Source organism: Emydura macquarii, unplaced genomic scaffold, assembly GCF_026122565.2.
Source record: "Emydura macquarii macquarii isolate MOO-44397 ecotype Brisbane River unplaced genomic scaffold, CSIRO-AGI_Emac_v2 contig_318, whole genome shotgun sequence".
Lineage (NCBI taxonomy): Eukaryota > Metazoa > Chordata > Testudines > Chelidae > Emydura > Emydura macquarii.
The window spans coordinates 14,729,001-14,752,426 of NW_027130455.1; the positions used below are offsets into that span (position 1 = coordinate 14,729,001).

A 23,426-nucleotide genomic window follows, 5' to 3' on the forward strand; every position below is an offset into this window, starting at 1 on the left:
GATTTATATGGTACGGGAGGTCTATGCAAACATATGGAGAGCATGCAAGTTTAAAACTGTATTGTATATTGATATGTATTAGTTTTTGTTTTTAGCAAATGATGTGACTTGTGGTCCTAATCCTGTAACTGGATCTGAATATGCAGAACAAGATGAAAGCTAATAGAACTTTGTGTGAGCACAGGCTCTGCCAAATGTATATCAGGGAATATGTTAGAACATATTGAAAGTGAAGCCCTTGAATAGCAAGTAGGATTTTGTTATTTTTGCCTTTGAATACTATTTTCCCATTTATATGGATGTCTTTGCAAATTTCAGGGAGCTAAGTTAAGCTCTCTGGGCACTAGAGGAAGACTTGTAGGATAGCAGTGAAGTGACTGGATCTCTTAAGAGTTCATTTTCAGACTAAAAACATCTGAGCTTTCCTGAAGTTGTGCATGAAAAAAAAAATTGGGAGGCAGAAAGGGGGTGTTAATGGGATTTCAATGAGTTACTTTCAACCTTGTTCAAAATAGCTTTTTGCTTAGGAATCATTTTGGACTTGAAAATAGTTGAACACTAGACCCGTACTTCACTAGGAGACCTCCATAGACCACACAGGGAACGCTACACGTAGTGTTGACAAATCAGCATTTGGCACTCTTCCCTCTGGTTCAAATCACTTGGTTTGGTATTAGGGGAGGCAGAGAACAAAGACGGGCATGGGCCATGTATAGCTATCAGTTAACACTTGCCCTCAGGAAAAAAAGATAGCAAGGGCAAGCTTCATGTTTAGAAGTTACATTTCACCGTTATCAGTCTCCCTGAAATTTCTATTGGATAACACTGTAATGAGCTGACCAGGCAGTGTTTTTTCCCCTCTACCAGAGGGTCAGAACAACTTCTATATACCGGATAGTCCCTCTACTACAAAGAGATTTTCATCTAGCTAAAGTGAGAGGGATTCAAGTTCTAGATCAGGAAGATCTCAGCTGTAACACTACTGACAGCAAGTTCCTAGTGAGGGTATGCTGCAGCAGCAGCCATAGCCATCAAGTTCCTAGAAATCCTAAGATTTGCAATATATTGCACTTCCTGTTACGTCACGCAATGCTATTGAACTGTTGCCATATTTCAACCAGGAGAGAGAGACATCCATGATATGTAAAGGGATTCTTGTGTAGTTAAAGCGCTGTGGTATCCTTAAGCTGAAAGACAAAATGATTGTTAGTTCAATTCCAGCAACTGACAGATCTTCAACTATATTTAAAAAAAAAAAAAAAAAAAAACCAAAACAGTATTTTAAAAAAAATTGTTTCTGCAACAAGGGTTTGTTTCCCATGAAAGTTAGTTACAGCTAGTCAGAAACCCACAGCTTTTTCTGAAGGTTTATCCAAAATGCTGACATTTTCCATTTTGATTTAAATGGTCACAGTTTGGGGTTTTTTTCCCCCGTGTGTAGCTGTTTTCAGTGTTCCTTCCTCCCTCACTGGAAAAAAGATGGGGAGAGGAAGAGTCATCAGCTAGAAGAGTTTGTTAAAATGCCTCTTCTCAGTTTTACAACTGGAAAAGTAGGGCTGAATTTATTCTCTTCCCTGCTTTTTTCAGTTTCCAAAAACCAAGATGGGAAGCAAAGGTTGATTTAGAACTATTTTTGTTTCAAAATTTCCTGATTAGAAAACCTAAGAATTTGGCATTGTCTCTTGGACGGTTCCAACAACAAAAATGTTATATGGAAAAATTGAGCAGCTCTCTTAATAAAACTCCAAATTATTCTGTTCTTGTGACATCAGGGATAATAAAGAACACTGCACTTAAGACTTGGCACACAAATGAGCTAATTGTGTTTTTAAAAAAAATGTAGTTGTACCTGTATTTTTTCAAACCTATATATACACCTGACAGCTGTGTCTGTGGCCAAATTCCAATTCCAGCATGAACCACATCTCTGAATTTTTTGTTTTGTGCATATGAAGTCTCATTTGGGAGCTACAAAGTTACACTGGGTGTGGATTTGCTTTCATTATACAAGCCTGCAGTGAATTGGTGCAACAATTCTAAAACAAGAATTTCCTGAAAGACAGTACTGTATAAGGTTTTCATTTTAAGATCCGCAGTCTCACACTTGAATTTCTACAGATGAACTTGGTTAAAGCAAATTTCTGCTTACAGTATTTAGGTTAAGATGAAAAAGTGCAATACCTGGAAGGAAGTGACTATACATGTTCAAATGCTTTTTGTTTCCTTCCCAGAAAGGCTCTACCCTCCACACAGCATTTTGCTCCATTTTTGTACTATTAACAACAGAGTATGCTCCACAGAAACTTGAAGTTTTTGAGGACACTTTCTTCAACTGCTTATCAGACAGTCAGATGAAAGAAGATATGGACTAGTCACTTTCACAACTGTGATAGTCTAAAGTGTCTTCCATCATAAAAGATTAGACTATACCAACAGTGCAAGTACAGGTAAATGTAACAGTTTTGGGCTCGGCTGTTGTACAGACCCTGGAATGAGTTTGTTGACAAAAGCAGTGTTAAAATAGACACAAAGTATTCACCTACTTATTTTGAGAAGTGTCAAACTCTGTCTTCAGCTGAAGAACCACCTGAAGCCTTTCATCATATTATCCAAAATGACAGTACTTCCAATACTGCAGCACCATCTCCTGTAACACTACAGAGTCAGCACTACAGTGTCAGAATGTGAACCTGTTGTGTAACTTGCAACTATACCTTAGTGTTGGTTATTTTTAAGTTTAAAACAGACATTCTAGACATCGCTTCACAGATGCACAGTGTGACATGTATAAGTGAAATTTCTGAAAGCCATGGCAAATTGTGATTAATGAACATCAGATGGCTGCAGATTGACTGTAACAGACTGGAAAGCTCTGCAGCGGTGGGGGGGAAAAGTGAATTATGTAATACAGCAAAATCTATACCACTCATCTCATGCACCAGACTTACAAGCCAACTTGATTTTGCAATTGTCCCCGGCTTGCTTTGTTTTTAAGCTGGCTTTCCCTGGCAACTCAAAACTGCTGTAACAAGAGCATCAACTCTCTAGGTCTTCATCGGAAGAGGAATCTTATTTTCCTTTACGCAAATAAAACACTGGAGTAATTAAAGTAAATTGCATATTAGTAAAAATAGGAGAGCTCTGATGCACAGTGAAGATGTACAAAGCAGGCTTCCCACACATCCATTGAAGAAAGCTGTTTCTAGAATCTGCTCACCATTCTGCTCTTTGTTGGTCAAGAAACCTGTTGTAAAGATGAAAAAGCACATTCTGACATCTCTTACAAGGCTTTAACAGATCATAACATAGTGGACAGTCTTTCACAGAATGAAAAATCAAACACATGATCTAAGCTCTCCATAAAAATACTTACCACTTTTGTTTAGTATGAAGAGGTCCCAGCTGCACAAATCTAGGACAGATTTAATCTGAAGTAACCTTAAGTAAGCAGCTGTTCTTTTGCAACAACACATATGCCAAACCTTCTAAAAAAAGTCATTTCTCCTCTTTAGCACAAATGATTTCAGCAGACACAGACCCAGACACTGGAAAAACTAGGAAAAGAATGCAGCACATAGTAAAACTGCTTTTGTAACATCCACATACATCTGAAAGAGGAACTATGAGGTTTAATAGACAAATTTTTGCCATTATTTTTGATCCAACAACAAAGTGCACCATATTATTTACCTTTTCTTCAGTGACCAATATAGCAATATTTTATTTGACTCCCAGTAAAATTAAGATCTAAAGTGTATCCTCCTCTATCAATTCCAACTGGTAGTTTTATGTGAGGATAGGGAAGGCAAAGTATTGGTTCAGAATTCTGAGCACGGATACTTTCAGCCTGAAAAGAGAAAGGGAGTGGTGGGAGAGTTGCATTTCATTTCTTCAGTATATCCTGAAAGAGAAGAAATTTAATATTAAGTGCCTGATAAATTACCAAAGAAAACCATGTTTTGCACCAACACCTCTCATGCCCAGTCCTCCCACCACTACAGAGCTCACACTATGGTAAAGCGAGACAGGATTAAACTACCAATGGCACTCTATCCTATCCTGAAGAAATGCCTATCCTGAACATACTGTATCTACCTCCAAGAGCAGTAATTCTCCCTCCCCCCCCCCAACCCCATGCTCTTTATTTTTATTTTTTTTAAACTTTGACACCACTTTACATGACCTGGCATGCCAATAAGGAATTAAAATGATCTACAGGGGATCTCTTCAACTTCCTCCACTCAACCCCTCCCCAAAACACAACACCTACTGCTGTGAGAAAACAGAGATCACCTGCATCCGATGGCTTCTTTGGCCACCAAGAACAAGCTGAGAGCAGGACCAGAAACAAATATCTTCCCTTCTGGGAATTTGATTATCAAGTCATCACAGTCCTGAGTGCAGGCAGGGCCTCCTTCCCACAGGGTGAGAACCAAGAACACTCAGGACCCTTAACTAACAGATGTTGTGAATGCTGTCTTTGATGAAGGGAACCTCCACCATCCACCCTAAAGCATACAACAGTCAGACGTATTAGAAGGAACCAGGTCTTGAAGCAGGAAATCTCACAAATTACTACCCTACAGCTAACCTCCCTTTCCTAAGCAAGCTAAGGAAGAAGTCTCTCAACAATGCTCAACTGCAATCACCACCTGGATGAAGAACAGCTGGTTAAAGCTGAACCCAGTCAAGACTATGCAAACGCTGGAAGGAAGAGGGACAAAGCCTTCAGAGAACTTATCACATCCACAGAATTGGAAGCCTCTGTCCTCAGATGAAGCTGCCCCTTGCCTTCCTCTTTTTGAAGGCCCAAACAGATGCGATGCAAAAAAACCCCTGCTCTCCTCGGCGACAGACAGGAACGCTGCACCCCCATCCCACTGGGCAGAGACCTAGACGAACGTCTGCGATCCCCAAGCTCCATCAATGCAGCCCAGGAGATGCCACAGGGAAGCACGGGACAGTAGAGAGCACAGCAGCACCTCGTCTGCGGGGAACCACGGCCTGCCAGGCACCCTCCCCGGCCAGCGACACCCGCTCCAGGTTTCTGCTCCCGCGGGACCGGCCGGCTCCCCAGGAAAATCGGCTCCCGCGCGCAGCGCAGCGCAGCCAGCCCACGTCGGAAGGCCGCGGCCCGCAGACAAAGCCGGGGGCTGACACCCGCCACCGCCAGGCCCGCCCGAAGCGCGAGACTGCGCCAGGTTCTAGCCGGGCGGAACCAGCTCGCGCGCCCCTCCCAGGCCGGCCGTTAAGGTTCCTCCGCTCCGCCTGCGCAGCCCGCGGGGGGGGGGGGGGGGACCGGCCTCAAGAGTTCCCCCCCTCCCCCCCACGTCCCCGCAGTATCACGCAGCACGCGGCCCCCGCCATCACGCGCCCTCCCTCGCGAGCCCTCTCCCCCCCGCCAGCCAGGGAGCGAGGCGCCCAGCCGGTCCCTGGCCCGCGCTCACCGCTCTCATAGGCCCGAGGCCTCGCGCCACTGCCCTCCGTGAGGCTTCTGCGGGTCCAATGAGACCGGGGTCCCGCGCACGCTCCTATTCGGCAACCTCCCCTCCACCCCCGCCCGCCCAGGCCAGGCGACTTAAAGCACACCTCGCCGCACCGTCCACGCAGGGGGGGGGGAAGGGGATGATAAACCGAACGCGCTGCGGGGTCTATTGGACGCCGCGCCCATCCGTCCTGTCTGGAGGCAGAAGGAAGAGGCGCGACTCCCTCGCCCCTGAGCATTCAGCTCCCGCCCTCCCCTTGCCGACATTTTAATCCGGTTGCCCGGCCCGCCGCCGCTCCTCCGACCTAAGTAACGGCGAAACTACACAGCACCAATATGGCCGCCGAACGCACCCTCTCCGTTTGCCTTTCGATCCCCACCCCCCACCGGTTTTCTCTGCGGCTGCGCGGCGCAGAGCCTGATAGGAGCTGTAGTTCTCCACGCCCCCGGGGCCTGCTGCTACACAGGGGGAGTGAACTACAAGTCCCAGAATGCCGCACCGCTGATCTTAAGGGGCCAATGGGAGGCTTCCTCCCCTTCTCCCTCCCACTCTGGCCATAGGGGTGATGTCATTGCAAAACAGGCAGGGAGGATTCTGCACTGCAATTCATTGTGCTACGCTAGCCTCCTCCCCCTGTTGCCGAAGCACTGGAGCAGTGACTGAATCCCAAGCAAAGGGAGGCGGGGGGGAACCATACACACATCCCAAGGGAGCTGCAAACCTTGCCCCATGTCTAGGTGACTGGATCCCGCGTTGTGTCTTGTTTTATGGTTTTGCAGGGGAAGAGGGGAAAAATCCCAAACCCAGGTGAGTTGTGTGATTTCTTGTTCTCAACTTGTCTGCAGTATTTTTAAGTTTAAAAAAAAAAAGTGCTATGGATGGGGGAGGTTCTGTGCAGGGCTTTTTGTGGGGGCATAGGTACCATTGCCAAAAGAACTCGGGTTTTTTTCTTCTGTGCTTGAGTTGTCTGTGAGCTTGATTTTTTTTTTTTTTTTTTTTGGAGGGGCGGTTGCGTGTGAAAAATCCTTACAGAGCTAGACTAGCCTGCAGAACGATTATCAGACAGTGTTGATTCCCCTTCGTATACAGATGTTGGAAGGGGGTGTGTGTCTGGCGTGGAGGGAAGAAGCAGTTGCGATGTGGATTTACCATAGTTTGGTGCATTTTTTAAAAAAAAAATACTTGATGCATTCCCCTGGTATATAGGGGAATAAGATAGTGACTTAATATAGTTTTTGAATACTTGTGTCTTTTTTTCTTGTGTTTTAAAGAATAAATGGATGATATATTTTAAATAGCAGACTTACTGCATATATGAAATGCTTTCTTTCCTTTTCCCAACACCTTCAGGGTAAGTTATTAGAAATAGCCACAGTAGTAGGTTCAGTCATGTTGAAATATGTGTGTAAAAATAAAAATAATGGCACAAGACACACTTCACATTTCTATGTCAGAGTTCTTTGTATCCAGTCACTGCAGGTTTATGTCTGATTTGTTTTTTAAGAATATTCTCTTTTAAATATTGTTAATTCTGAGAGTCACTGAGTTGTTTGAAAAAGTGATGAACATCTGTAAATCTTTTTTTAAAACTCCACTGTAACTTTCAGCAAACAGTAATAACAAATAATAAGTAGTAATGACAGCAAATGTGATTGGCCTTAATTTGCCATTGCTTATGATGCCAAGATGCTATGAGATAGGAGTGTTTCAGGTTGGCGAGAGGTATCTGGGACTGATGATGGAAAAGAAAAAAGTAATTTTTGTGTGTGGGGGGGGGACTATTATTGTATGTATTGTGGGGTTTTTTTTGTTGGGTTTTTTTGTATATTGACAGAGCCATTCCTTGCCTCTTTCAGGGAAAAAGTGACTTGAGATGTGTGACTTGGCTTCTTCAACTGTTTCAGATTTATTTTTAGTGTGAGTGAATATATACTTTTAAAACCAACAGCTGGACTGTTAGATGCTATATAGACCGATGTAACCAATGTTAACTATTGAACTATCTTTTTGTGATCCACTTGGTTTTTCTTTTGTCATAAATAGAAGAAATGCGAGTATTTAAAATTAACTCTGGAACCCAACACACTTCACAATGCAGTCCTCGTTTTCTTTGGAGGCAGCACAGTGTAGAGCATACAGCACAGGATTTGAGTCTGAGGGAATCTGGGTCCTTTTCCCAGTTCTCTTCTTAGCTCCGTGGGGAAAGTCACTTGCCTCAGTTTCCTCATCTGTAAAATGGGAATAATGTCTGCTTTTATTAAGGGCTTTGAGATGTTTGCCTGAATAGTGCTACCATAACTAGGTGCAAAATATTATTTATTTTCTAAAACTATATCATTACAGCAATTGTACTTAAGAGAAATCTACTTTCTTTTGTATAACACGATATTGGTAGCACACACAAAGCTTTGCTTCACTGCAGAATTTGCAGTGTCTCCCATCTGAGTTCCTTCAAAGTTTACCTACTCCAAGGACTGACTTGGAATCTGTTTGGGGCACAGGAAGCGTATGTGTAGCTGAGCTGATTTCCCCCACTGCTGCATATTTGCTTCTGCTCTGCTCTTGTGTAACTGAGACTGTTTTTGTCCTCTGGCAGACTTTCCTTGGAATTGCAATGCTAAGTGATGTGTGACATGAGTGCAATGTGGACAATGAAACTCCCTGTTTCTTTTGATTACAGTGTTTGTAAATACAACCACAATGGTTATAGAGTCAATGTGTAATGTAGAGTATTTTGTGATTTTTATCTTGCAACTAAATTCCTGAGGGGTAAACATTCCTCAGCTAAATCTCCTCCTCGTGTTTATTTTATCTCTTCTCTTTCCTTCCTTTCGTCTTGTTGCTAAGTTAAAGGAGAGGAACAACAATGCATGCAGTCCAGTTGCCTTTTGATTTTTTTTATACTTTTATTTCCTGAAATGGGGTCTCCCACCCCCTTTTTTTTGTCAAGGGCGTGAGTGCGTAATTTAATATATGTCTTCTCCTGTTAGCTATAAGAGAGGAACCTTCACAGCAGTGATTTTGTAGGCTATGAAGAACAACTGCTGGAACTGCAGTGATAGTTTGAAAGTGTATTCTGTAAATTAACGATTTGTAAGTTACGAGAAGCCTATACAGCAGGAGATTCATAGAATGGGGGTGGTCCCTAATCTAAATACCATGCCTGTATATTTATGCTCCTATTGCATTCTTATTCATTATTTTCATGTACCCTTGTTTTATCATGTTTCTAAATTAGTGAATTTTTAAAATTAGTAATAGGTTTGTCTAAAGTGTTAGCACTCTGGTGCTATATAATAATACAGCAATAGAGTTAAAATGCACATCATAAATTCAAACTTGCGGTAACAGAAATGTAAAAAGACTAAAAGTTGGGCATTCAGGAGATGATCTGTCACCATGACTGAGAGACAAGGTGGGTGAGGTAGTATCTCTTATTGGGCCATCTTCTGTTGGTGAGAGAGACTAGCTTTGGAGGTTGGCCAAGAAAAGATATTATCTCATCCACCTTGTCTCTCTAATATCCTGCGAGTGACACTGCTACAACTACACTGCATACAATCTAAATAGCTGGTTTGTAGAAACTTCACGTTCATTTAGTAACTTCTGTCCTGAACCTGCAGAGACTTAGGCGTGTGCATTCACTCATGCAAATAATCCCACTGGGTTTAATGGGACTAATTGTGTGAGCAGAGTTATGCACAAGTCCACAAGGCAAGATCAAGGTCTTATTTGCCAGACATCAGCAATGTGGTACACACTGTAGTGGATGCAAAGAAAGATGGTCCTTCCCTGTCCTAAGCACTTGCAGTTAAGTTCCCAACCCCACACTGGGATCTATGTGGAATTGGGGTCTGAAATACAGACACAAATAAGAAAAGGCAGACTTGGAGACCCAAGGGAAGTGCTGACATAGATTTGTTTGAAGTTTTGCTCTCTCCGTCTTCTCCTTTGCTACAGTGCTGGATGCAGAGAAGGCATTTGACTCATTTAGGCTAGTGCGTGGGGGGCCTTGTGGGAGAAGTGCGCCTTCAGAAAAGATTTGCACGAAGAGAACTTGATGCACTGGGATTTAAGTGGTCATTCACATTGGGGCCACTTGGAGGAAGATGAGAAAACAGGAGTGGGAGAAAGACGAAGGGGGTGCTGAGTGTTCCATACTTCGGGTGCCTTTTTCTATTGTTCTACCCATGAAACAGGTTTTTCCTCCATTTTTTGACCAATGTTAGTGTAACTCTGTGCCAATGCACTTGATATGAGTCATGTACAGCATGAGTGAGGGAGCCTTACCTCTTTAATTCAAGCTGTAGCAACTGCTGCTTTTTGTTCTGGCGGTCCCCAGTTCAGTCTTAAGTGTGTTAGTCAAGATGGCATCTGTCATTGGCCAATTCAGTCATCTGATGTAAATGTAAGTCATGGTCTGTCTTATGCAGATTTATCTGCAGCTGTATTGTTTGTGTGCCACGGGATTGTTTATTTTTTTTCCTCATAAAAATAAAATCAAATGAGCAGTTACAACGGGCCTGATTCTATAGTCGAGACTTGTGTAAAATCTGTTTTTGTTTTTAGTGGGAGATTTGCCTCTTTTAGTGATGGGTCCTAAAATATAAAAGCAAATTTTGCTGCTAATAGTTTCAGAAATGGGAGTCAGAAAATGTGTCTGAACCCAGCTGTGGTGTGGTTTTTTTGTTTGTCCAGGTTACATGGATGTATGTCGCAATCTGAAAGTTAGAGAAATTATGGATCATAATATAAGTGCATTGATTATAGTAGGACAGGAATTGCATAGGTGGTACAAGGTGGGTTAGAACTGGGACTAATGGGATAACATTTAAATCAGGAAAAATTGGGGCTGGATCTCAGGCAAAACTTTTGAGAGTGAGATTTACTAGAGTGGAATAATCTAAAGTAAGTGGTGACAGCTCCATTGCTAAATCATTAACTCAGTTGGAGAAAGCTTGGAAAGTAGATTGTAGGAACCGTTCTTCATTGGCTGGGGCATGGACTAGATGACCTAAGAGATCCATTTTTAGTCTCCAGTTTCTATGATTTCATCCTGCAGTAAATAATTTAGTCAATTATTGATATAATTGGTGAGGGAAAATTGTGCTTTTTTTTAATGTCGATTTTATAGTATTAAAAATTGTTCTGTCATGCTTGTGATCTAAACCTTTCCTGGACCATAATGCCAGTTGGGTCCTGTTTTAAGTGAAATTGAACAAATCGTGCCAAATACATCCCTGATGTAACTCCATTTAATTCATTACAATTACACCAGAGATCAGTTTGGCCCATTAAAATCAACATTACTATTTAAACGTAATTAGGTTCGAAAGGATTCGATTTTTATTGATAAATGTTGGTAGACGTAGATTTCATCACACTCCCGCAAACAGATGAAAAAAACATTTCCATTGATAAGTAATTGAAGTTTACAAACAGGCAAAGTTTAAAAAAAAAAAAAAAAAAAAATGGGGCTTGAAAACTTAGTTTGATTTAGGGCTATTTTCTTTGTATATTGTGACTTGATGTTGACACTTTTTGTATTTCAATGGTAATATAGCTTTAACTTCTTGAATCTCATTGTCTACTGTATTAAATAATGATCCGACCCCTTCTATTGTCTGACCCCCCCCATAATTGCCTATGATTGTAAAATTTACATTGATAAAAAATAAATGTTTAAAAATAAACATTGATATTACCCATCGTTTTTTTGTTGTTGTTGTTGGTTTTTTTGGTTTTTTTTTTAAATCACATTTGCCAAATGCAACTGAGAGCAAATTAAAATGTATCCATATTCCAGTCAGTTCTTAACTCCTCATGTGGGCTACTGAAAACTCTCTACACAGCATGTCTGTAGTAGATGACAGAACAAGGAGCAATGGTCTCAAGTTGCAGTGGGGGCGATCTTGGTTGGTTATTAGGAAAAACTTTTTCACTAAGAGGGGGTGAAGCACTGGAATGGGTTACCTAGGGAGGTGGTGGAATTTCCATCTTTAGAGGTTTTTAAGCTGCGGCTTGACAAAAGCCCTGGCAGGGATGATTTAGCTGAGGTTAGTCCTGTTTTGAGCAGGGGGTTGGACTAGATGACCTCCTGAGGTCCCTTCCAACTCTAATCTATGATTTTATGTCTATACTGGAGCTGGAGATTTGAAAACCAGTTGGGATAAACATCCCCACACTAGCTCTGATTGAGCTAGGATACTAAAAATAGAAGTATTGCCTGTGTTGGTGGGACCACATAGTTGGATTAACAGTGAACTATGTTACTCAATCATGCTTGAGTCCTGTTAAAGATGGGGGGAGCATACATGCAGTTTGTGTGCTTTGCCTGTAGCAGAAATGTTGTCCTCTAACTTATTGTATTTAGTAAAATTAAATGAAACAATAAGTTTCCTATACTGAGACTCCTTTTTTCCTTGGAAGTTGAGGGGTTTAAGGAAAGCTGTTTTGGCTTGGAAAGAAATGGTCTTGAATGTGGCTTTTCAAGAGGCTGTCTCCCACAGAATGTGCACTGAAGGAGAAAAGCACGTTAGAGACAAACCTGTACAGGAGTCAAATAATCCCCTAGTAACTGTCCTGTTAAAGTCACAATAGCAGACTGAAGTATTACTGCAAGCGCCTAGTAGTTGGACCCACCGATGGACATGTTTCTACAACAAAGTCACAGTCCCCTTCAGAAAATTAAATTGTTTTTTTAAAGTCCTTGTTAGTGCAGAATATATACTATGCAAAAATGTCACTAATCAAAAGTGCAACATGTGCATATATAAAAAGGGAACAGAATCTCTGTGTGAATTCAGCTTTTCTGTATGGAAGCACCAAAGAATCCCAAGACCCTATAAATTAGTAATAGGTCTTGACTTAGCTTTGTTTGTGAATAATGAAGAAAATCTTATCTTATCTACTTACCATCACCACCTGATAGTGGAGAGGGATGATTGTGTAACAACCACCTGTATGATCATTCAGTGGCGCTTGAAACTCAGATCTTCAGAGCCTTAGAACAGACATTTATCACTTAAGCTGAACGATTGAACATCAGCTGGTAGCAATAGTTAGGTGTTTGTTGTCCAGTTGATCAGACATTGATCTGCCAGCGTGTCACACCTTGATTTCCATTCTGTTTCTCTGCCTTGCTTTGCAGTAAAGAAGAACTTTCTATTTTCCTCTTAAATTTTAAAATTCAACTGGCCAATTAATTTAAAATGTATTGAGGGCCACGTTACAGAATCATGAGAGGTCATGGAAATGGCCCAAGATGGACTTCCGGTTGAACACGTTTGTGTCGGGAATGAGGATTGTTACAAAAATATACCATTTTAATCCCTCAACCTCTTGGAATACTGCCATTGAACTGTATCGCTGCACTAATCCGGGGTGCAACGAGGCAGCTGCCTGGGGTAATCAGGCTGTCCTATAGGGTACCACATCTGAGGAGTCACTGTGGGAACAACACCATCCATAATTGCTGACAGGCCAGTATCAAACTGCTTCCTCCCAGCTGTGGAGTTTTATCTTCCTGGTTTTTTCTTGTCCCCATTCTTGTGCCCTTGTTTCTGTATAGTGGTGTGCCGTAGGCCCCTTTGGGGTCTGAGATACTCCCTAGGGGCAAATGATTCTGTGGAACATTAGGTAATGAATGAGCATAAATGGAGACATCGGTTTGGAGGTAGAAGTAACACCAGTAAGGAACAGCGTGGGTTGCTGGAAGGAAGAAAGGAATGTCTGATCAAGGAGCCAATGCACCTATGCCCTGCCCTGTGAGTAAAGAAATTAAGACATAATGACTTGGCAAGACTACGCTCCTGCTACCAAGCTCTGTTGGGCTCTACAGAAAAACCTAAGAGATCCTTATTCAGATGTTAGACTACCAACTACAATCTAAAGGTTAATTCCTGTCTTCAAATCCACACATCTGCAAAAAGTGAGTGAGAGAGAGACCCTATCAGGTTAAAAATCATGATTTTAGTTAGAAGCAGATTCTCTTAAAATCTAGGTTCCAAGTAACAGCTTGAATTATAAAACTGGAACATTAATTAAATAAATGAAGAAAATTTACACTTCGTTATACTATAATAAATTTTCCATTTCTGAGGTTAACGATGAAGTGAATCAATCAGTTTAATGTTTTGTTTTATGGTAAAGTGCATGTGTGTGTGTAGCAAAATTAAGTATATAATACGAAGCCAGTTCTAATCTTAACTTGGGATAGGGACAGACTCTGTGTTCTCTATAGTGGTACTCAGCTTCACTTCTGGGTTCTGGTGCGCAGTACGATAATAACTGGGTTGCAAAGATATTTACTTAAAATGTAAGGGGTAAGGGTAAGGCAACATTTCTGTGCGTCATCTTATTGAAGCTTATTTCTTATGAAACCTGAATTCTGGGTTGATGGGGTCCCTTTAAAGGTGTCCTGCAAAGAATATAACATCGGGTTTGCCCTCTCTTTTGCTGCTTTCTAATGACTGAAGAGAGGTTTAAATTCAGTTTCTTTTTCCACCCTAGAAATTCAGGCTTTGTCTACCTTGAAACACACTATAGATGACAGGAGAACTGATAGGATTGTGACATCTCAGATGCCATAAAACCTCTTTAACCTGAATAATCGAGAGGTGAAATGACCGTTCAAATTATGTCTTGTGAGGGTTCTTTCTTTTTTCTTTTTAGCTAACAGCCAGTTAACACCTGAATAATAAATGGTTGGGCTGAAAAAGCTTTCCTTATGCATTTGAGATTTCCAGAGCTTCCAGCAGAAGCTGATGATTCCTGCTTTTACTTTTGCTGATATTTTAAGGTGAAAATCAAGCATGTTTTTGTTTTTAATCTGTGAGGACAGGGGGGAATATTTCACACTTTTGATATATCATGAGGAAAGGTAGGAAAGATAACTTCTCCTTTAAGTGCATACTCATCTGTGTCTTCATAGAAAAAAAAGGTGTTGGCTAACATGAGTTAAAAACAAGTAGAGACTAACAAGATCCTACTGGAGACAAAGCAGTTCGTAGTTTTCATGAATTAGCGGCAGATTAAGGTAAAGGGCATGGGGGAGGCTAGAGTTCACCTCCATCCGCTAACTCAACTTAAAAACTACAAACTGCCTTGTCTTCACTATGATTTTACCTCATGTTAGTTACCACTTGTTTGTAAAAACACTTTTTTTCCCTAGTGAAGACAAAGCCTTGTCGTATATTGTATTTCTTAACTGTGCAGCAATGGGCTAATGCTTGACTCCAGATCTTTAGTCATGCCTCCCATGTTTCTGATGGTGGAACTCCAGAAGGGGAAGTGTTTCACTCAAAATGGATCATTTTAACAGATCAGGAATTAGTTGCAAATTGTGGTAACTGAAAGCTGCTTAAATGAAGCGAATTTCAGCAGCATCAATTATTCCTCCCCTAAGGTTTCATAACTGTCTCCACAGCCTTCTCACATGGTAGCCCCTAGGGAGACAACTGGGCATCTGTAACTTTTACATATATATCTGGTCATGTAAAATTCCCCAATGAAAATATTAGTGCTTGAGAACGTTTTGTAAGTTTAGGGCATTTCCTGGAGGATTTTGGGTCTGTACACACAAAATTACTTTGGCACATTGAGACTGTATCTGTGCTGCACATCCCAGAAGCCTGAGATTTCAAGAGTTGGCACATACATGTTGTTAGAAGGATTACAATACAAGTTTTTGTTTTTGTTTTGCTTCTGAATAATGTATGCTATTTAAAGGGGAACTGTGCCATTTTCTTCATCCCAGCATTTATTCACATGGTAGCGCCTTTCAACATGAATAGGGGTGTGTTGCATGCATGTATGTGTGCACACAAAAATTTGCATTAACTATTGAACTTCCAGACAGCATGAGTAGACATTTCTGTTTAGTGGCTTGCAAAAAAAGTGTAACACCTAACCAAATGATAATTGCTTTATCTGAACTAAGAGATTGGGGCTGCTTCTTGTGACGTGACCTCTTGTGGTATGTGAATTGTGTTAAAAACATTTATACACCATGCTTATCTCTTAAAAGATAATTGTTCCCACTCTAATTCCTGACCTTCACAATGAGAGGTATATTGTGGGTCTGGGTAATAATTAATCACTCCAAATTATTGTATTTTAAAAATAGACCAGGAAGAGAGACTCCCAAGGCTCCACTTCTCCCCACCCAACTTAACTTAATAATAACTTAACTACAGACTTAAACAAATAGATCCATATGCAGGTGTTGAAAAATTCTCCATATACCTTCAAACCACAAGACGAAACTTAGCATAGGCCTTGTCTGCGTGAGCAAGGTATACCAGTAAAAAGTTCAGTCATCAGAGTGCCACTGCAAAACCCTTTCGGCAGAGCACATACGCAGTTGGCCACTTGTGTGGGTGGATTGTGCCCACACAGTCTCAAAATGTATCAGCAAATCTTGTTGCACTGTGGGTAGGCATCCAGGTGTCCTTCGCTCTGCCTCCAGGACTACTACTTTGTGGGGAATCACTGCTGTGTATTGTGGGGCAGCTGCTGTATAATGTGGGACACCCACTGTCCTCTCAGTCCTATCCCAGAATCAGCAACTCTTATGCACCATTTACAAACTTGCTGCTGCAAATGCCATTCATGGAACAACTGCAGTATAAAAAAATACCTGTACTGTCATCAGAAATATCTTACACTTCTGCCCCCTTCTCATGCATCTCACATTAACTGGTTTTGTCATCTTCTCCCCTCCTCTCCTTTTCTCAGCTTGCTCCCCAGGGCTGGACAAACTTTGTGCTTGTCCTTGTCAAGCCATGCGCATGTTGGAACATTAAAGACCCTCATTTTTTTTTACAAAGGACTGGATTTTCTCCTTGAAATCCAGCCTGAGTTTGGAGCAACACTTAGTCACACTGCGCCAGGTACAGAGCAGCGAAACAGACTGTGACTTTGAAGACCCAGTTCAGCAAAGCACTTAAGTACAATGCTCAGCTTTAGGTACGTGAGTGGTTTTGATAGCTGTTTGAACTAAAAACTTCTCCTTCCTCCTCCCTGCTTTCTGAACTAATATAGGGTGGTAAAGAGCGACTGTGGCAGTAATGTGCTGCCCAGCATAAAAGGACAGAATATCACCCTAAGCATGGAAGAAAATAAATCTTATTAAAAAATTGAGTAGTTTTAATTATTCTCCTTTTGCAGGTTTCAACATTGGAGTGATTAAATTCAAAAGAAATTGCGCACAGACTCCTACAACCCAACCAACCAACAGAAAACACAACAAAAATCGAGCCAAAAATCCATAATCAATTCGGCTAAAATAAATGAGGATGATACCTAAATAAATATTAAACAGTCTCTCTGTTAAGGTCTGCATTTCTTCACAATTGGTCTCTGAAGCAAAATAACAAAACTGGCATTAATTGTTGTTTGCTTTGAGTGTCAGTCATCATATTAGTAAGTCTATTGCATCAGTTCCTAAAGTAGCTAATAAGTAACCAGGTCAGTGTGTTAAATGTCAGATTCTGTTCTGCAAATTAAAAAAGACTAAATTAAAACTTAAATGTAAACTGCTTTCCCTTTTCATCATGTTAATATTCCTTTTGATAATGCTCTTCATTTAGCCTCATGACTGTTGATGTTCTGTGGACTTGGCTCTGCAAACAGATGTTCCTGTGTGGGGTCCTCTTACCCCTGGGCTAATTGAGAACTCTGCAGTCAGAAGTGGCTCCTTTTTAATTTCTTCTTTTTCCTGCTTAAGGATCAAGGTTTCAGATCTGTGTGGCTGTTTGTTATGTAGTTACTGTCCATTTGCAGAATATGCTTTCGGTACAACTGTGTTTTCGGCGAAGCTGTAGCTTATTGGGTAAGTGTATAGTTTTGGCTTGTTAGAATGCAGTGAAGCTTTTAAAAGCACTGTGTTCTAATTTTTGGAATTCTCAGTATGTAAAATTCAGGCATTTAAAAAAAAAAAAATTAATGCTTTTCCTCATTTAAAAATACATTGATGACAACCAACGGCTAAAGTAATGCTACATTTTCAGCACATTTATTCAGCATTTGACTCTTGCTCATTTATTATTGTAATTGATTCCTACCAGAAAGATTGATTTATTTTTAAAAAAGTTGGTTTTCAAACATTACTGTGACATGTACAACCAACCATTCCCATTCTATCCTTTTACTATTTGTGCTTATGACTTTAATTGTGTGTCCTTTCAAGTAGAAACTATTATTTGTGCAATGAATGAAATATCCATGTGAACTTTCCATTTGCATGTTAATGAAGCTTTGCCTAGTAAGGTGTCACTGGGAATCGTTCAGTAATATGAAAAGGGGAAAAATAATGTGCCAATATGCAAAGGATTTTGGCTGCTGGAAGGGGACATGTCACCAACAATAAATGCTCTTTCCCTGTCATCGTTCAAAGACCCATTTCAAATGGACAAAACAGTCTGGATTATTTGGGAAGAGAATTATTAAGAAGAATGTGTTTTAATAGTCAGCATATAGCTTGTACCAGGAAGGAGGGAAATGTAATTTGTGTATACATGCAAAAGGGAGGATATCTTAATCTCATGCTAATATGTTGTGACACACATGATGATGATGATGAGGGGCACATTGCTTGGAAAATATTGCATTCTGAAGCTGGCTATGGTTGTCAAAGGGTATGATTCCTGCCTAGCTAACCAAAGTTGAGTACTGAAGTGCAGGATCTTCTCATAGAGTCTATGCTCCGCATTTTAAGATTCAATATTTTATTTTCTATTTTTTCTGCCACCACTTCTAACAGATCTCTCTCATCTTATCTGACTGCTGGAAGCTGAGACTGGACAATGGATCACTTGATGAATGCCCTGTTCTGTTTATTCCCTTTAAGGCATCTGGTATTGGCCACCGTCAGAAGACAGGATACTGGCCTGGGTAGACTATTGGTCTGGCCTACTATGGCCATTTTTAAGTTCTTCTGTTCTTACAGAAAGACAGACTGAGATTTTGGTTTGTCCAGGGGACTGGTTAGGAGTAGAAAGGTAAATCTGTGAGTCATTAGCATAAACATATTAGCTTAAATCATATTTGTGAATGAGATCACTCAGAGAGAGGGAGAAGAGGAGGGGGCTAAGTGTAGAGCCCTGTAGGACTCAATATTGAAGGGGGGATGCTGAGGAAGATCCTGTAAATGAAGTGTTGAAGGGAATGATTGGAAGTAGGAGGAGAACCAGGAGAGGATAGATTTATGAAAGCTGACCAAGGACAGGATTGCAAGAGAGAGCATGGTGTCCTGTGGTGAGTTGGAAGATTTCCTGGGCAGGTACCATTAGCTTCTTGAGAAACTAAGCTTTTATTTTTATTTTTATTTTTTTAATCATCTAGTGGCTATGGCTGTGAAAGCCTTCCAAATACAGAGTGAAAACCAATGCCGTATTGCCTTCCAAAGCCTGCAGACAGCTCCAGCGGCGCCTCTGCTGTTCAGAACTTTCCCAAGCCTACAGTGCAGAAAAAACTGACTAGCGTCTTTCCCTTCACTGCTGCTATTCAGAACCCTGTGGGCAGCAGTGGGGCTAAGAATCAGAATAATCTCACTTTGGTGCTGTGTGGGGAGGGAAATGGCATTCTAGCTATTCACTGCAAAGGAGGATTCAAACTACAGCTGAGGTAGGAGAGAACAGTGGAGATGTGACAGTTTTTGAGGTGACCCGAGGTGTCTGGGGGCGAATTGCAACCACCTGTTTACAATGGGAGGTAGCCCTGTCTGTGTTCACCAGGGGAAACTCCCCATCCACAGGCTACTGGTAACATAGGTGCTCCCCTCCGGGCTCTACAAGCCCTGCTCTTTGCCTCTGCTGGCTAGGAATTTACACATCCCATTTTGTTCTGCTTGAGTGCCTGGTCCCTTAATCTTCTGGACACCCACAATGCACATTGATTTGCTGTCTCCGAGAAAGCAGTGCACCCCAGTTCACTGGTTTCACCTCAGTTCAACACTCTCCTTAGCACAAGGCACTTAGACAGATTTACAGTAAAACCAGACTGACGTTTATTTACCAGAGCTTGAGAAAAAGATTCAGTGAAAAGGAAGTATAAGGACTTGGAAACAGAAGGTTACTGGTAAAAGAAAGATATAACATGCGATTGATAGCCTATACTTATTAACAAGTTACTTTCCTGTCTAATGAGATATCTCTCACCCAAAGGTCACTTCTTGCAGAATGGGTCTAAAAACTGGGATTTCGTTTTCATGAGATCCCCACACTGGCAGAGTCCTTGCTCCTGTAGTGGAGAATCTTACTCTTAAACAATTCCAGCCCGTTATCCCCAGTGATAGAGCATGCTTCATCTCAGTCAGAAGACTAACCAGCTGCTCTGGGCTCTACCGGTACTAAATAGGCACCCCAAGAGAGTCTGCTTCAGCTGGAGGAAGCAAGTTTAAAAATGAGAGCTTCTCACAGGAAGGGGGCAACCAAGAGGAAAGGTGCTGGGCCTCAGAAGTAGCTGACTCTTGCTACAGAGCCTTGAGAGAGAAACAGCTGACAGGCCTCCACCGCCCACAAGGACTTAACAGACCAAGGATAAGCTGATCACAGCGGGGTAGGGGTCAGAGATGAACGCTGACGGGGGGCCGTGCCAGACCACTGTAGACCAACCAGACCAGGAGACTACTGAACGTCTCCTTAAGTGGGAGACCCCCATGCCTGAGAACCTGGAAAGGCTAAAGTTCCCAAGTGGGGAAAGGGAATGAGACGCTGAAACTGTCTGAGTGTGACCCTAGAGAAAGATTCAGCCTATCACATCCCCCCGACCTAAGGGTCCCCTATTTAGAGACTTTCATTGGGGTTCTTTTGTCTTTGCAAATGCTGAAGCCTGCATCTCACTCAGACAGCCGTGAGGTGGGGAGGGTGTCTCCACGGATGTTCATTGTTCTTATGTTGCTTGGGTCAGTACCCAGATTGCCCCCTCTCAGGTGATAGGTTTTACTCCTGACAGCTTTGGAACATAATATCCTACACATTGCATAACTCTAGAACTGATTTCTGTACAAACATCTCGCAATCACCATGACAATCAGCTATGCTTTACCTTTCAGCAGAAACCACACACACCCCCTTTCGGTGAAATGTTGAGAAGATGGTCTGACACGGGCAGTAGGCCTGCCTGGGTATGCCTGGGCATGTCTGTGTTTCAACATGCTTTATCTACCTCTTGTGGCAGCTGGAAAATGGAGGGAGTGCTAGAGAGTGGTGGATACTTCTCATTTCCCATCCCAGGAGGTTGGAGGCTACAGGATAAGAAAAGGGGGGAAAAAGAGAATTTTCCTTCTCCATCCCAGCAGCTATAATTTTATCTGACATTTACAAGACAAAATACAAAAGCTGGATCCCCTGAACAGGGGCCAGGGGCAGCACTCGAGAAGGAATGCCATCCCCCTTGCCTTTCCTGACAGTGGGGAAGAGGTGGTAGAATAAAAGCTAAAATATAGGGGAGGAGGTAGAGCACACAGTATAAGGTCAGAGAGAAATCGATATAAGGGGGCCGAAGGGGAGACAGAACTGTGAAAGTGCACATTACGAGACAGGAAAAAAGTGAAAAAGAGCCAGGAAGAAAAGGAAGTGGTCTAATGGAAAGAGCACTGAAGTAGGGGGCAGGAGACACGGGGTGCTATTTCCACCTCTGCCGGAAACTAGCTCTGTGACCTTGGCAAGTCACTTAACTTCTCTGTGCCTCTGTTTCCTCTGTCCTTTCTCTGTTTTGCCTATTTGGATTGTAACCGCTATGTGTGGCAGGTACTGACTCTTGCTACAGACATGTAAGATGACACAGACCCTGCCTCTCCAAGCTTACAGTATCTTCACTGATCACGTCTGCACTGTGAAAGTATTTAAGTAGCCCTTGGTATATTCCTGAAAATCAGGTGTTCCACCTGATGTCTGTGGTTGCTCCAGTTTTAATCTGGAATCTGCAGAGACGTTATTACTTGCCAATAAAAGATACTCAAACCAGAATCTGGCAGCTGCCAACTTCACATACCGCCTACGGGTGAAGCTACCACAGAGAAGCACTAGTCAACCAAAGGAGCAGGTTAATGAACACATAGCAAGAACTTTAACCTTTTCAGTGGAGATGAGGTTCTCCATCCCTAGGATTACAAAAATGCCTTTTTTCATGTGGAGGGTTCATTTTGGCTTCATTAAGTAGGCTTATGGCAAATGTTATATTTAAACCTGTCCTCTGTTATCACTGCATAAGCAATGTTCTAACATGGAGAATATAAAGGTCAACTGGGATGCAAAATACCTGTGACACTTGACATTTAAACGATATATTTCCATGATTCTTGCTCTCTTCACCATGAGTATCCTCTGATGTTTCCCAAATTCAGTGGTGAGCCCAAAAACTATGCATAGCTGATAAAAGGATGTTTTGTTTCACAGTGTGCGTATGAGATAAAATATTTGTATGTATTAAGGAGGCGTTGGTAGTGACTCCCTTGTCAAGGTTGCATTGAGTTGTACTAAAATCCCTCTGATTCATGCTTTAATGATTGAATAGTCTCCTGGCTTTAGCACAATAATTCTTCGGAAGGTGACTGCATTTTAAAATAAGTACTAACTTTAAAAATGCTACCTTGAAGTTTAATACCTGTCTGCTCACCAACATCTTGAAGGTAGGACAAATTAAGTATAGTCGTAGAAGATAGTTTGCACTTGTCTCCCCTTCAGTTCTCCTAATCGTCTGCGCCCTCTCCCCTTATTACCTCCTACCCTTTGCTACTCCACAAAGTTCATAGTCTCCCCCTCAGTACCCTTGGCTCATCCAACATCCTTTCCATGGTCACCACCACTCCAAGCCTGCCCTTGCTGTCCTGCTTGCCTCCCCCATCTCCTCCCATCCCATGCTCTTTATTGCTCCCCACTGCCTGACAATGTTTTTTAAAAAACTAGGAAATTCCCATATGAAAAATTTTAAGTTAGAGGTCAGGCTGTAAACGTGCTTATCCTTTCATAACCATCCAATAAAAATGAAGGAATCACCAGTTAAGGCCAACCTCAGTTCACCAATTCACATATCTTACGTTCACAACTTACATATCATAATGCCATCATGCACTGCTGGACTTGTCATGTCAGCAGCAAACTCTCTTTTTCTTCTTGCCATTGTACACATATCCATTATCTTTGCACTACAATCCAATTCACAATCTTGGCTAAATTTTGAGGTTGCTCCAAACGTGTGTAATAGATGTTTTGATTTTTTAAACTAAAAAAACCTGCAACCCAGGAGAACAAACAGCCAATGCATATTAAAATGACATATAAATCGGTGGAAAAGCAGTGTCATTTGAAGGGGTTCTTTAGGGCTGGATTCATTTATGTTCCATCAGAGGTGACCTAGTATTGTAATTTGCACAAGGGTTGCAAGCTTTCCATCCTCAAGAAAAGGGTTGGTGGCGAGCCACTGGCTTTGTATATCGGTCTTCAAACTTTAGTCATAAAATAATACTCAAAATGCTTTACAAGCATCAGTGGATTTAGCTTAAAACATCACAATGAGGTTGGTAAATATTACTATCCCTGTTGTACAGAGGAGGAAGCTTCTCTGTGATAATTAAGTGACTTACCCAAGATCATTCAAGAATTCTGTGGCAGAGACAGGAATAGACCCCAGGTTTCCTGATTCCCTGTCCTGTTCTTGAACCACAAAGTCATCCTCCTTGCTGTGATGATAAATGTGTGCAAAATAGACACTTACTGGTTCTTCCATTTATTTTGTAGATATTTCACTGCAACTTTAAGCTATATTTAGTGAAACCATCTGATAGTGAAGTCTGTCTGTTTTTTTTTTTTTTCTTTTCAACAGGAGTCTTCATTATAATAGTCATTCCAATTATGAGTGGACTTCAATCTCTACATTACAACACAATAACTTAGAACTTCCATTCTATCTCACAATACCAGGAGTTGCTCTGAGTCT

The 23,426-nt window shown here is 41.6% G+C and overlaps 1 protein-coding gene and 1 long non-coding RNA gene across 4 annotated transcripts in view; one reads left to right on the plus strand and one right to left on the minus strand.

Annotated features, from left to right (window-relative positions):
• Nucleotides 1-618: 618 nt before the first annotated feature.
• On the minus strand, nucleotides 619-5,847 carry LOC137167015 (uncharacterized). 2 transcript variants are annotated; one of them, XR_010923925.1, is made up of 4 exons: nucleotides 5,448-5,847; nucleotides 3,691-3,901; nucleotides 3,374-3,554; nucleotides 619-3,244 (listed from the first exon to the last, which is right to left on the minus strand). It is a non-coding gene; the product is annotated as an uncharacterized lncRNA (long non-coding RNA). The 2 variants fall into 2 exon arrangements; XR_010923927.1 differs by lacking the exon at nucleotides 5,448-5,847 and adding an exon at nucleotides 4,294-4,976.
• Nucleotides 5,848-6,071: 224 nt separating this feature from the next.
• The window catches only part of RAB30 (RAB30, member RAS oncogene family), a 60,820-nt gene continuing 43,465 nt past the window's right edge, over nucleotides 6,072-23,426 (plus strand). The window contains exon 1 of one of the 2 annotated variants that reach the window (XM_067568999.1): nucleotides 6,072-6,293. The gene's annotated coding sequence lies outside the window, so the exon portion shown is untranslated. Of the gene's footprint in view, nucleotides 6,294-16,605; nucleotides 17,320-23,426 lie in introns of those variants that run through there. The other variant, XM_067569010.1, reaches the window with a different exon arrangement.